The sequence below is a fragment of the Rattus norvegicus genome, chromosome 18, assembly GCF_021556685.1.
Source record: "Rattus norvegicus strain SHRSP/BbbUtx chromosome 18, alternate assembly SHRSP_T2T, whole genome shotgun sequence".
Classification (NCBI taxonomy): Eukaryota; Metazoa; Chordata; class Mammalia; order Rodentia; family Muridae; genus Rattus; species Rattus norvegicus.
In genome coordinates this window covers 69868394-69882147 of record NC_141551.1, presented here as the reverse complement: position 1 = coordinate 69882147, position 13754 = coordinate 69868394, and the positions used below count along the sequence as shown (strand labels likewise).

Below are 13754 nucleotides of genomic sequence, written 5' to 3'. Positions count from 1 at the left end.
CAATGGCAGCAGGATGTCCACCTTACCCGCATGTTATTGTAGCCATTGCATGGTTAGAGGGTGTGGCTCATTGGAGTAGGTGTGTCACTGTGGGTGGGCTATAAGAACCTCACCCTAGCTGCCTGGAAGCCAGTATTCTGCTAGCAGCCTTCAGATGAAGATGTAGAACTCTCAGCTCCTCCTGCACCATATCAGCCTGGACACTGCCATGCTCCTGCCTTGATGATACTGGGCTGAACCTCTGAACCTGTAAGCCAGCCCCAATTAAATATCTTTATAAGAATTGCCTTGGTCATGGTGTATGTTCACAGCAGTAAAACCCTAAGATAGCTGGTATGCATTTGCAACTGCTCATGTACATGGAGCCGTTTATCAGAAAAGAGGGTTCTTAACAACAAAAGGAAAAACTATCAAGAACAAAGATGAGTTTTTACAGCTACTTAAAGCCCTCCAGCTACCTAGGAAGCTGGCAATCATACATTGTTTGATACACCAAAAAAGAAGAACACCAGTGGCTAGGGGTAACAACCTGGCTGACAAGGCTGCTAAAGAGGTAGCCTTAGAAGAAACAGCCACGTCTGTCTGTGTTGGCCACTGTCCTACCTGAACCACCCAACCCCAACCTGCTAGAACAACCACAGTCTAGACAGAAGATATCAAATGGGCTAAAATCCAACCCAGGAGTCAATGTTTGGAAGACTGGTGGCAGTCAGCTGAAGGTAAGCTAATATTACCCACCTCCTTAGCAAGGACCATTCTCAGGAAAATCCAGAGTCATGCACATGAAGTGAGACAAACAGTAGATGTGGTGAGACAATCTAAGGTGACACTCAAGGATGTGTAAGACACATTTGAGGATAGAGTGACAACTGTAAAGTTTGCCAGCTAACCAATACTCAGAGCAATCCCAAACATCCAGGTTCCCAGCTGCAAGTTAAGAGATGAGAGGCTATTGGGAAGTGCATTTTACAGAAATCAAGCCAGGGAGGTAGGGCTACCAATATTTGCTGGTATTTGTGGACACTTTCTCCAGATGGATGGAGGCATTCCCGAGTAAGGCTGAGACTGCAAATGTAGTGACCAAGAAGTTGCTGGACAAGAAGCCCTTGGTTCTACCAAGGCACTATGCCCAGTGAAGGGGAATGTAAGGGTGGGGAGGTGGGAAGGGGTGGGTAGGAGAGCACCCTCATAAAAGCAGGGAGAGGGGGGATGGGATAGGAGGTTTATGGACAGGAAACCGGGAAAGGGGATAATATTTGAAATGTAAATTTAAAAATATCCAATAAAAATATTAAAATACAATATTAAAAACATTCTAGAAATGAGAGCCATGGGTCCCTCCGTGTGTACTCTTTTGTTAGTGGTTTAGTCCCTGGGAGAACACACTTGTTATACACTCACTAATAAGTAGATATTAGCCCAAAATCTCGGAATACCCAAGATACAATTTACAGACCACATGAAGCTCAAGAAGAAGGAAGACCAAAGCTTCAGTCCTTAGAAGGGGGAACAAAATGTACAGGGGAGGAAATACTGAGACAAAGTGTGCAGCAGAGACTGAAGGAAAGGCCATCCAGAGACTGCCCCACCTGGGGATCCCTCCCATATACAGACACTATTGTGGATGCCAAGATATAGCTGTCTCCTGAGAGGCTCTGCCACCTGACAAATACAAAGGTGGATGCTCACAGCCGACCACTGGACTGAGCACAGGGTCTCCAACCATTGGACTCAGCACAGGGTCCCCACTGGAGGAGTTATAGAAAGGACTGAAGGAGCTGAAGGGGTTTGAAACTCATAGGGAGAACAACAATATCAACCAACCAACCTCCACCTGCCCCCCGGAAGTCAACCACCACCGGCAGTAGGCCCAAATCGGGTCTTAACAAACCCTTAAGTAGTATTAACTATTAGCCCCATCCTCTAGACCAACAACTACCTTACCTCTGGTCACCCAATTGCAGAGACCCTTCTGCCTTAAACAATCAGAATTAGTGGGTCCCTCTGGTCAATGATGTTAAAAACCTTCCAAATACCAAATGTTTCCAAGACGGAACTTACCCCTCTTGTTGGCTATGTTATAATGACAAACCCCCCTTTTATGAAGGTATTGGGTTAATAGCTGAGTATGTTTCTGAGACTCTGAATGTAGATGGTCAGAGGAAGGTCCAGTCTCTCACCATCCATTCCCTCCAAAAATCATGTGCCCTCCAAGGATCTTGCTCAGCATTTGCCTTGCCTCAGCACATGAGTCTGTATCAGCTGACATCATTCTGCCAATTTGCCCAAGTCCACAGAAGCAGCAAGAAGCTACAGAAACCTCTCTGGAAGTTTTTTGATACATTTCTCTCTATGGAGTCACAACAAATGGAGCTCAACAACACATGCAAAGTGAACTGATACATGTATGCCATCAGAGAAGCATCCTTCACATGCGTCCCTTCACGTGATTGCTTTAGCAGAACATCTTTTAACCTGTGTCCACTTCAGCAAAACATTCCTTCATGTGTCTGTCTGCCTTAGTCAAACACAATCTGACACAACTGACTTTCCAAAGAACCCTTAAGTTTCCACTTCACCAGTCTGGAGCAGTCACTGAAGCTGTGTTGTGGAGAAGGAAAAGAGGAAAGGGCTAGAGCACATTTTCCCAAAAATTGGACATAGGAAGTTCAGACCAATTTGTATAAACTCTGCAGCAGACATCTATGAGGGATCTGGAGATTGTAAAACTCGAAGTGAGTCTTAACTATCAGGAGACTCCACCCCCACCCCCCACCCCAAATGAGACACAAGAATGGAGTTCGATGCAAATGAAAGAGGTTTATTTTCTGGGCGCATGCATTGGGGCTGACCCTCAATCAGCCCCTCGTGGCCAGTGACTAGAAGGTGACCCCAAATGGCTATAACAAGCGGTTTTTATACTTTTTACGGGTACAGGTTACATTAGCAAGGATACAGTTACAAACTTATTGACTAAGCCTATTGACCTTTGAATCTATTGACTAGCAAGCATATGACATGTGTTTGAACTCTATCTGGGACCAGAGGGTCAGTCAAGTGACTATCAGTCAGTACATTCTGTGGTTTTTCAAGAATGTTCCTGCTCCTCCCATGAACTGTGGGTAGAGAATGGAACTGAGATGGGAAGCTGGAACCTGGCCTAGCCTTGACCCAAGGCAGGTGGGTGTAGGGCTGGTGAAAGCCCCTTGGGTCCTTCAAGATCAATTTTAGACCCAGCAGTTGAAAGATCCCCGTTTGATATTAGTACAGCCATTTCTTAAGAATGAGACTCTTTTAAGCTGGCCGTTGCTTAGCCCCTAGACGTTAGACAATAGACCAGAAAGTACAGAAAGTACACAGTCCAATGGGGTTAGCTCAATGAAATGGCACCTTTTGCTGGATGGTAAATTCTATGCTACAATCAGCACATACTGCATAATGTCCCCATGTTCAATCAGTAAGCAAGGACTTAGCACCCAGGCGGTTCCAGGCCAAAACAGAATAAAGGGATTACCTTTTCCTGCCATACAATTTTCAGAAGGGCTTTCTTAAGGGGAATGTCTTTATACCCGTGGCAGAAGGACTGCTTCACAACTCCAGAAACCACAGTGGTATTCATTGGCCTCTCTATGTTACAGTCTAAGAATAGGTGAAAGCAGACCCGAGATTCAAATAGTATCCAAAGATAAAGAGTAATATTCTTCAGAAACAAGCAGGATGAGAGGGTCAACCATTCATCAAAAATAGTGACCCGGGCGGAGCTTTTAGGCCCCTTTCATGCAAGGGTAGGGGAACTTTGCAGAAGGATTAGATAATCTCTAATATGATTGATATGAACCAAAGTGGTGACATAAGTACAATTTTGATTGGCTGCTATGTTCTTCTATATTTAGTGAGACCTTAGATTACATAATCTAAAATTTCATTGGTGGGTGTTGGGGGGAGGGGTTGCATGGGTTGACTTCTGATTGGCTTGTGCCAGGTGAGCGGTCTGCATTCCTATGTCATGAGCATTTAACCACAGGATGAGATACCCAAACCATATGAGGCTTCCCAGCACAGATAGCCCATCCTGAACTAAGACAGCTCCCCGTGCTTGTGGTTATCCCCAGGTTGTTCTTCAGATGGGGATTTTATGGCTTTGTTCCTGAGACTGATGGCTTTCCTTTTGAAATCAGGCCTGGTCCTGAAATAGAGTTTACGTTGTCTTCTCAATTAAAATGACTATACATAGTCTGGGCACGCATAGAACTTCAAAGTCCGTAACAATTGTTCACTCACAGGACCCCACAACTAGGGTGGTTTCCCAGTCAACATAAAGGTGACTCCAGGGAAGCTTCATGCAGCCATAGCCTGGAGGAAACGGCTTTCTGGCCTTTGCTTCATAGGCCTCTCTTGTGTTTCCATTTACTCTTTTACTGAGACTCATTGTCTTAATCAGGGTTTCTATTCCTGCACAAACATCAGGACCAAGAAGCAAGTTGGGGAGGAAAGGGTTTATTCAGCTTACACTTCCACATTGCTGTTCATCGCCAAAGGAAGTCAGGACTGGAACTCAAGCAGGTCAGGAAGCAGGAGCTGATGCAGAGGCCATGGAGGGATGTTACTTACTGACTTGCTTCCCCTGGCTTGCTTAGCTTGCTCTCTTATAGAACCCAAGACCACCAGCCCAGGGATGGCACCACCCACAGTGGCCTGAGCCCCCTCCCCCTTGATCACTAAATGAGACCCTTACAGCTGGGTCTCACGGAGGCATTTCCTCAAGGGAGGCTCCTTTCTCTGTGATAACTCCAGCTTGTGTCAAGTTGACACACAAAACCAGCCAGTACAATTGACCCCTTGTCAACTTGATACACAAACACATCACTATTAAGCCCCAACCCTTACTGTCTTATTCATCCCCAAGATCTGAATAACTTTAAGAGTCCCACAGTCTTTATGTATTAAAAGTTCAATCCCTTGAAAATATCCAATATCTTTTGAAATTCAAAGTATTTTTAAAATTCAAAGTCTCTTAAATGTGGACTCTACTAAAATACTTTCTTCCTTCAACAGGGAAAAATATCAGGGCACAGTCATAAACAAAAGCAAAAATCAAACTTTAACTGTCCAATATCTGGGATCCACTCACGACCATCTGGGCTTCTCCAAGGGTTTGGGTCCCTTCTTCAGCTCTGCCCTTCGCAGCACACACCTTGTCTTCTAGGCTCCAGCTGCCTGTACTCCACTGCTGCTGCTGTTCTTAGTGGTTATCTCATGGTACTGACGTCTTCAAAACACTGCTGACTTCCACTGCAACTAGGCTTCACCAATAGCCTCTCCTAGGCTCTCTTCATGGTGCCAAGCCTCAAATCCTTTGCCTGACCCCTTCAGTCCTGGGCCATCAATTGCAACTGAGGGTGCACTTTCATCATGTGCCTTCCATGTCCTCTCACAGTGCCCAGACTCAGCTGCTCTTCATGACTCCTTCATGCCTTCAAACCAGTACCACCTGGGTGACTCTTACCCACTAGCCACAGCACGAAGTACAACATTGGCTTTCTCTGGAACACAGCTTCTTTGTGCTCTTAGAAAACACTTCCCAGAAGATTTCACTTCAGTGCCTGTCTCTTCTTAATTACCACTAATTTCTTAGCTCCAGCTGACCAGCATCAATAGTACCAATAATGCAAAGGTTTGCTTTAGTAGTTCTGGTATCTTGTTAATCAGAGCTGATTCTTCAGCCCCAGCTAACCAAAACTACCAAATCATCACAATCAAAATAGCAATAGTCTTGACAATAGTCTTTAATCTTCCCTCTGAAATTTCACAAGCCAAACCTCCATCTTCTGCACTGTTCTCAACATCATCTTACAAGCTCCTACAGAGCATCCCGCAGAGCTCTTAACATCCCAATGGCTCTTCTAGCTCAATATTCCAAAGTCCTTCCACAGTCTTCCCCAAAATTTGGTCAGGTTGTCAAAGGAATACCCCACTCCTGGTACCAATTTATATTAGTCAGAGTTTCTATTCCTGCACAAACATCAGGACCAAGAAGCAAGTTGGGGAGGAAAGGGTTTATTTAGCTTATATCTTCATGTTGCTGTTCATCACCATTGGAAGTCAGTATTGAAACTCAAGAAAGTCAGGAAGCAGGAGCTGATGCAGAGGCCATGGAAGGATGTTATTTACTGGCTTGCTTCTCCTGGTTTGCTCAACTTGCTCTCCTATAGAACCCAAGACTACCAGCTCAGGAACAGCCCCTCCCACAATGGACTGGGTCCTCACCACTTGATCACTAATTGAGAAAATGCCTTACAGCTGGGTCTCATGAAGGCATTTCCTCAACTGAGGCTCCTTTCTCTGTGATAACTCCAGCTTGTGTCAAGTTGACACACAAAGCCAGCCAATACACCCATCAACATGGGTCACATCATTCGCACCTACACTGTGAAGAAGGCAGCCTGGGTCATCATGTAGAAGTACTACATGCGCCTGAGTAATGATTTCCACACTAATAAGCACCTGTGGGAAGAGATCACCATCATTCCCAGCAAAAATCTTCAAAACAAGATAGCCGGCTATTTCACACATCTGATAAAGCAGATTCAGAGAGCTCCTGTGAGAGGTATCTCTATCAAGTTGCAAGAAGAAGCGAGGAAAAGAAAAGATAATTATGTTCTCAGCTCTAGATCAGATCATTGAGGTAGATCCTGACACCAAGGAAATGCCGAAATTTCTGGACTTTGGCAGTATCTCTAACCTCCAGGTCACTCAGCCTATGATTGGGATGAATTCCAAAACACCACATGGAGCTGATTAATCTGTTGTACCATATTTTTAATAAACCTGAATACAAAGAAACAAACAAACAACAACAACAACAAAAAAAGTAAAGGTGACACCATCCTAGACTCCATAATGGTGGCCCTAAAGAAATCATCTAAAGTCTAGTCTAAATGTAGGTTGCATAGTGCCATTTTTGAAACATGTTCAATACATTTTGTTCAAGACAGTGCCCAGTCCCAGGTTTCAAAGTTCGTGCTCTCAATGGACCGTGCATAGGAATTACCTATCACAAGTCCCAATGACAATATCATTGTGATAGGTAATTCCTATGTCAAGCTGATGTTGGGGTAAAGGGTACTTTAAGGGCCTTCTGATTACCACTCTTGTCTTGGCCACTGGAGTTGCTTTTAAGTGAGAATGATGAATCTATGCAGCAGCCACTGCCACCTTAATGCCAGTAGGCATGGGCAGGGTAATAGGCTCTGACCCTTTCTCAGAAGTTTCTGTGTTCTACTGGGCAAACAGTGGATCCACATCAAGTCTCGGGGTTGGAACCTGTGTGCTGTCTTGGTGAGAACTGGCAGAGGTGGTGGCAGTAAAAGACAGATGTCTCTGGGCACCCACTGTAGGGCCTGCAGTGATGTAAGGAAGGAATAATTAGACATTTCAAAGCTCATGGGCTTCCCTTTGCATGAGTTAGTGGAGGCAAGCAGCTGCATATTATCTCAAATGGGGTTTGCTTGTCTCTACCAGGGGAGCATCTGATTATTAAAAGGACAGTAGGAATCAACCCAGTCTACCCCTCAAGTTTCTGTGCCGAGTTTAGTCAATGTTTGTATATTGATGTCATTATGCAGGTGAAGGCAGGTACAGGCTAGAACAAAGTCTGATTCGACAAGAAGGAAGGATGGGCAGGAGAAAAGTTTTAGGGAGGCTGGATCGAAGAGGAGAGAGTTGAGAGAACATGGCAGGGGATGTTAAGATTCCTCTCTGCACATATTACAGGTTGTTATGACTATTCTTAACGAATGGATGTGTACAGGATTTTGTGTTGTCTAGATGGGCAAATCATATCTTATCAATTGGATTGGGGGATACTGTGTGATGTGTCCTTTCATGTGTTGACTTAATTGAGTTCAAGAGAGTGTATGGTGGCAGGCTGTACCAGGCCTGCCATGGAATTGGGATGTGTATATCTAACGTGGTGGAAACTAGCCAAGAGAGCTGTGAGTGAGAGCGGGTGGCCTGACAGGGTGCAGGGTTGGAATGGCTCATGGACATCAGTTTAGAAAGTAGATGAGGGCAGCACAGAGCCACTGAGATAAATTAGCATTATTTCCAATGGCCCACTGGAGACAGAACTATCGAAAGAGTGTGACCACCAGGGTATGCATGGGAACCAATTCCTCCTGCTTTTTTATTTCTACTGAAAGAAATGTTTCCTTTATAGTTGTGTTAGCTCTTTCATTTGTTCTAAACTTTGGGGTCTATAGGCACAATGGAGTTTCCAATGTGTTCTTAGAGTTTTAGCCACCTGTTGTGACACCTTGAGCATGAAATCCAGGCCATTGTCAGACCCCAAGGAGGAAGGGACATGCATGAGTCATGAGGTAATCTCCATGAAAAATTTCTTAGTGACACATTAGCTGTTTCTGACTAGTAGGAAAAGCCTCTACCCTTCCTGAACAAATTCCATCTACAAATTCCAATAAATACCAGTAGCCAAACCTTGCTGGATTAGCCTTAACAAAGTCTGTCCCAGGGCTCCTGAGGGCCAAGTCCTCTTTCTCGGATGCCCATGAGTGTCAATCTTACTGCCTTTTGGGTTTACCTGAATGCAGATGACACATTAGTGATTAATCTATCCCATCATCTCATCTTAATGAAGCAGAAAAACCCTCTCCCTAATTATTCCTTTTAGCTTAGTTGATTCCAGATGGGTACTTTGTTGGATTTGAGAGAGAAGAGATGACTTTAGGGCTTTGGTAGGATGGGGTACCCTTTGGGCAAACTCCATCAATCTTCTACCCTGGTGGTTTCTTGCTGGCGGGTCCATTTCTCCTCTTTGCTAGTGTTTTCAGGATGTTCTAATTGGTCTGGCTTGGGCAGGAGGGCAAGGGTCTTGGGAGGCTCTAGCACCTGGCATGGCCCCACTTCTTTGGCAGCTCTTTTGACCATGGCATCTCTAAGCCTATTGCCTCAAGCTTCAGCTGAGATCCTTTTCTGATGTCCAGGACAATGGATAAAAGCAAGCTTTTCAGAAAGCCAAATGACTGCCAGGAGGGCAGACATTTCTTCTTTGTTCTTAATCTCTTTTCCAGCTGAGGTAACTGGCCAAGCTAGCTCAATCAGTCAACAGGGTCTTGAGGGAGAGAGTGAGGATTAAAGAAAAAAATAATATAATTAGACAATACCGTAGTGTGACTTCAGCAAGTGCTGAAGTGGGTTAAATTTTTTTTCCAGTCTGTTTTTATATCATTCTAGATACATGCAAAGAATATGGCCAGTTCTAAAGCATAAATAAAGTAGTCAAGGAATGAACAAGGCATAAACAAAGTCCCCTGGTCACTGTTTCTAGGGACCAATTGAGATGGTCAAGATACAAGGAATACATTCCTTGGTTGTAGTTTTCTTGAGCTTACTTTCTTGTCCTAGCCCAATGTCGAATAGTCTTGCCAGTTTCCTAGAAGTGGCACCAAAAGCTCTCCACATGTAAGTAGGTCACTCCTGATACAAAGCACTATGGAAGTGTGCAATGGTGAGGGCATGCCAGCTATCCGTATGAACATTGATTGCACAACCCTCTCCTGTAGACAGACTCTCTCATGAGCAACACCTGTCAATAAAAATGTCTATGACCAATGAGCTGAGGCAGGAAAGAGGAGGTGGAACACTGGCAGGAAGAGATAGGATTCTGGGAAAAAGGAAGAGGTACAAAGATTTGCCCCAGAACATAGAGGAGGTCAAAAGCATAGAAACTAAGCAGAGGTCATCAACCACATATAGGAACTCAGAATAGAATGAAGAGGAGATTCATGTAGGAATTTTGATGTAAGTCAGCAGGTAGTTGAACTTAGGATAGAATTAGGAGGAGATTCGCCCCAGACTTGGATGCATGAAGCTGAGGATGCATAAAGCTGCAGTTACTAACCATATGAAAGACATAGAATATTTCAAATGAGTCAAATAAGTTGTGAGATAGTTGAGGAATGAGCCAAAGCTTGTAGCCTAAGCATTTATTAATAGTTATTATTAATTAAATTATCAGTTATTGATTTATTTATTAACAATTTAGTAATTTATTAAAATCATTAAATACTATATTTATTATTACTTACTAATTATAAATAGTCTTGGATTCATCATTCTGGGAGCAGGGGCTGGGCCCCAATTACCTCACTATCAACATAGCCACTCCACACTCCCTGAACCTATCTTGTATGTAGCTGCTCCTATCTGTATACAAGATTGCATCTGCCTTGCTGGGGGGCTGGCTTTGAAGGCCAGACCATCCTTATTGCAGGTGGCCAATGACCTGTGTGTAGCGATGAGTTGGCTGCTCCTCGGGTTCAGGAAGGAAGAATGCTGAGTTCAACATGGCAGAGGGTAAGAACTTTATTCTGGGTGCATGTAGAAGGAGAGCCTGATAGTGATGTTAGTATTTGACAGTCAAGGATTGGGGGCTTCTTGTCTGGAGGAGGACCTCTACCTCATGTGGAGCAGTCAGGCTAAGGTCCTGATCCATTGTCATTTTGTCAGCCTCCTTGACAAAGAACATGGTGGTCACTACTATTGAGTTCAGTCTCTCAGAAAAGTAGATGTAGGTTGATGTCAAGGTGATACATGATTGGACAATAGAGATTGGGGTGTGGACAAAGTTTTTGTAAGGCAGGAGGGAGGAGGAAGGTGGGAGATCAAAATGGGGTCTATGGAGGATGATGGTTCAGAGTTAGGTGAACTACATCGATTTTATCTCGTCTAGGTGGGCGGTTTATATCTTTATCAATTGGCAGTGAATTTATTGTATGGATGAATTGTGGACTGAGAATTTAACATGTAAATCGAATTGCTAAATTACAAGTTTCTGGAACTTTAATTTACCAGGCTAAAGAGGACAATGTGTGAAAGAAATGGCTGAGAGGCACTTGGAAGGTATGGATATGGTTCTGCTGTCCAGGGAGTGAGAGCACACAAGGACCCACAGAACGAGGGCTCTGTGTGTGTGTGTGTGTGTGTGTGTGTGTGTGTGTGTGTGTGTGTGTGTGTGCCAGGTGTGGTAATTACCTCCCAGGGGACCACACGGAGAGGGCAGCTAAAAGGGAGACATCTGGGAGAGGGTGGCTTGTGGACTGGGAGGCAGAGTAGCAGCTAGAGTGAGCAGATCTGCTGGAACTGATAGCAAATGATCCTTTTTTAAGTTTTACCACAACAAGTAGACAACAAATTCTCTCTAAGGTTCTAAAATGTGGTTAGAACTGCCTTTGTTATTCTCCAGCCCTTGGTTGTAAACAGATGAAATGGCTTAGTAACATAGGAGAGGGCCAGGGCAGAGACCAGGCCATGCTTTAAGATTTCAAACATCTTTTTTCCTTTTCACCCCATGAAACTATTTCAGCAAAACTTGGTATCCATACTCAACAGTATCTCACCATCCCCAGGAGTTCTCAGATTTTCCTCTTGGCCTTTGGCTGATAAATGTAGGCACAATGTTATTCGCCCTGTATAAAGATTTCTGTGCCCCAGTATCTGGTTGCAACCCTGTTCTGAGAATTTCCTGTCTCAATGTTGTGTAAACATTGCTCCCCAATTATTCCTTGATTGATTATAAAGAAGCTGATTAGCCAGTAACTGAGCAGGGGAGAGAATATTGTTGGATTTCTTCTCATCTAGGAGATGGGGGAGAGTGAGAGAGAGCAAGGATGTGATAATTTGCATCGCAAGAAAACAGCTGGATCAGAGAAAGCCATAAAATGCAAATAACTCTGGGATTTTGGCTGTGAGGTAGCAAGATTAGAGGACTAAAATAAATTAATACTGCTCAGTTGTTGTACTTTAAAGCTATTTTTAAAAAAGAAATTAGTCTTGCCTCAATTATTTAGGACATAGCTGGGTTAAGAGAAAACTGTAATATTTACAGAATCACCACTAAAGGATGGATGTGTAGAATTTTCTCAGTGCTCATCCCAAACAGGGTGCATTTTCCTCTTTCTAAACTATAACCGGGGTAGGTGGCTCTCGTACAACATAATTGGGTTTTCTTAGCAGAGACATGATAACTGCAATCTTGAAACTCCATCAACAGTCCTTTTATGGCATGTCTACAGTTGGTCTCAGTGTTAGTAGCCAATAGTAGATCATCTGTATATTGTAAGTATGTAACCATTGGATGATTCTGCCTAAAGGCAAGAAGGTCTGCACTGAGAACCTCTTTAAATATGGTGGGTTTCTTTTTAAATCCTTATGGCAATCTAATCCAAGCAAGTTGTCTATTTGTGGTTTGAATATGCTTGGCCCTATAGTACTACCTGAGGACCCAGCTATACCACTCCTGGGCATATACTCAAAAGATTCTCAACATATAACAAGGACACATGCTCCACTATGTTCATAGCAGCCTTATTTATTATAGCCAGAATCCGGAAAGAACCTAGATATCCTTCAACAGAGGAATGGATACAGAAAATGTGGTACATTTACACAATGGTGTACTACTCAACTATTAAAAAAATGACCATGAAATTCATAGGCAAATAGATGGAACCAGAAAATATCATCCTGAGTGAGGTAACCCAATCACAAAAGTACACACATGATATGTACTCACTGATAAGTGAATATTAGCCCAAAAGTTCAGACTACCCAATAAACAATTTATAGACCACAGGAAGCTCAAGAAGAAGAAAAACAAAAGTATGGATGCTTTAGTACTCTTAGAAGGGGGAACAAAATATTCACAGGAGGAAATATGGAGACAAAGTTTCGAATAGAGACTGAAGGAAAGGCCATCCAGAGACTGCCACACATGGAGATCCATCCCACATGCAATCACCAAACCCAATCACAATTGGGGATGCCAAGAGATACATGCTGACGGGAGCCTGATATAGCTGTCTCCTGAGAGGCTCTGCCAGAGCCTGACAAATACAGAGGTGGATGCTTGCAGCCAACCATTGGACTGAGAACAGAGGCCCCAGTGGAAGAGTTAGAGAAAGGACTGAGGTAACTGAGGGGGTTTGCAACCCCATAGGAAGAACAACAATATTAACCAACCAGACCCCCCCAGAGCTCCCAGGGACTATATCACCAACCAAAGAGTACACATGGAGTGACTCATGGCTCCAGCCACATATGTAGCAGAGGATGGACCTTGTTGGGGATTAATGGGAGGCAAGGCCCTTGGTCCTGTGAAGGCTTAATGCCCCAGTGTAGGGGAATGCCAGGACAGGGAGGCAGGAGGGAGTGGGTGGATTGGTGGGGGAGCACCCTCTTGGAGGCCGGGGTTGGGAGGATGGGATGGGGGTTTCTGGATGGGAAACCTGGAAAAAGGATAACATTTGAAATGTAAATAAAGAAAATATCCAAAAAAGAAAAGAAAAAGGAAAAGGAAAAGAATATGCTTAGCCCATGGGAAGTGGCACTATTAGGAGGTGTGGCCTTGATAAAGGAAGTTTGTCACTGTGTAGGCAGGTGCTGAGGCCTCCTAGTACTCAAGCTTTGCCCAGGATTGGAAGAGAGATCAATATGTAGAACTCTCAACTTCTCCAGCACTATGTTTGCCTTCCATGTTCCTGCTGCAATGATAATGGACTGAACTCCAGCACCAATTAAATATTTGCCTTTGTAAGAGTTGCCTTGGTCATGGTGTCTCTTCACTGCAATAAAACCCTAACCAGACACCATTAAATCTCTTTTCTGGATCTGTCCATTGGAAATTAAAAATAGGTTGCCTTACCTTTGCCAGCAACAGTCTGAAGAAAGCACCTTTC

At 43.9% G+C, this 13754-nt stretch overlaps 1 pseudogene; it reads left to right on the top strand.

Annotated features, from left to right (window-relative positions):
- Window positions 1-6402: 6402 nt before the first annotated feature.
- LOC147999871 (small ribosomal subunit protein eS17 pseudogene) lies at window positions 6403-6802 on the top strand (annotated as a pseudogene).
- The last annotated feature ends 6952 nt before the right edge of the window (window positions 6803-13754 follow it).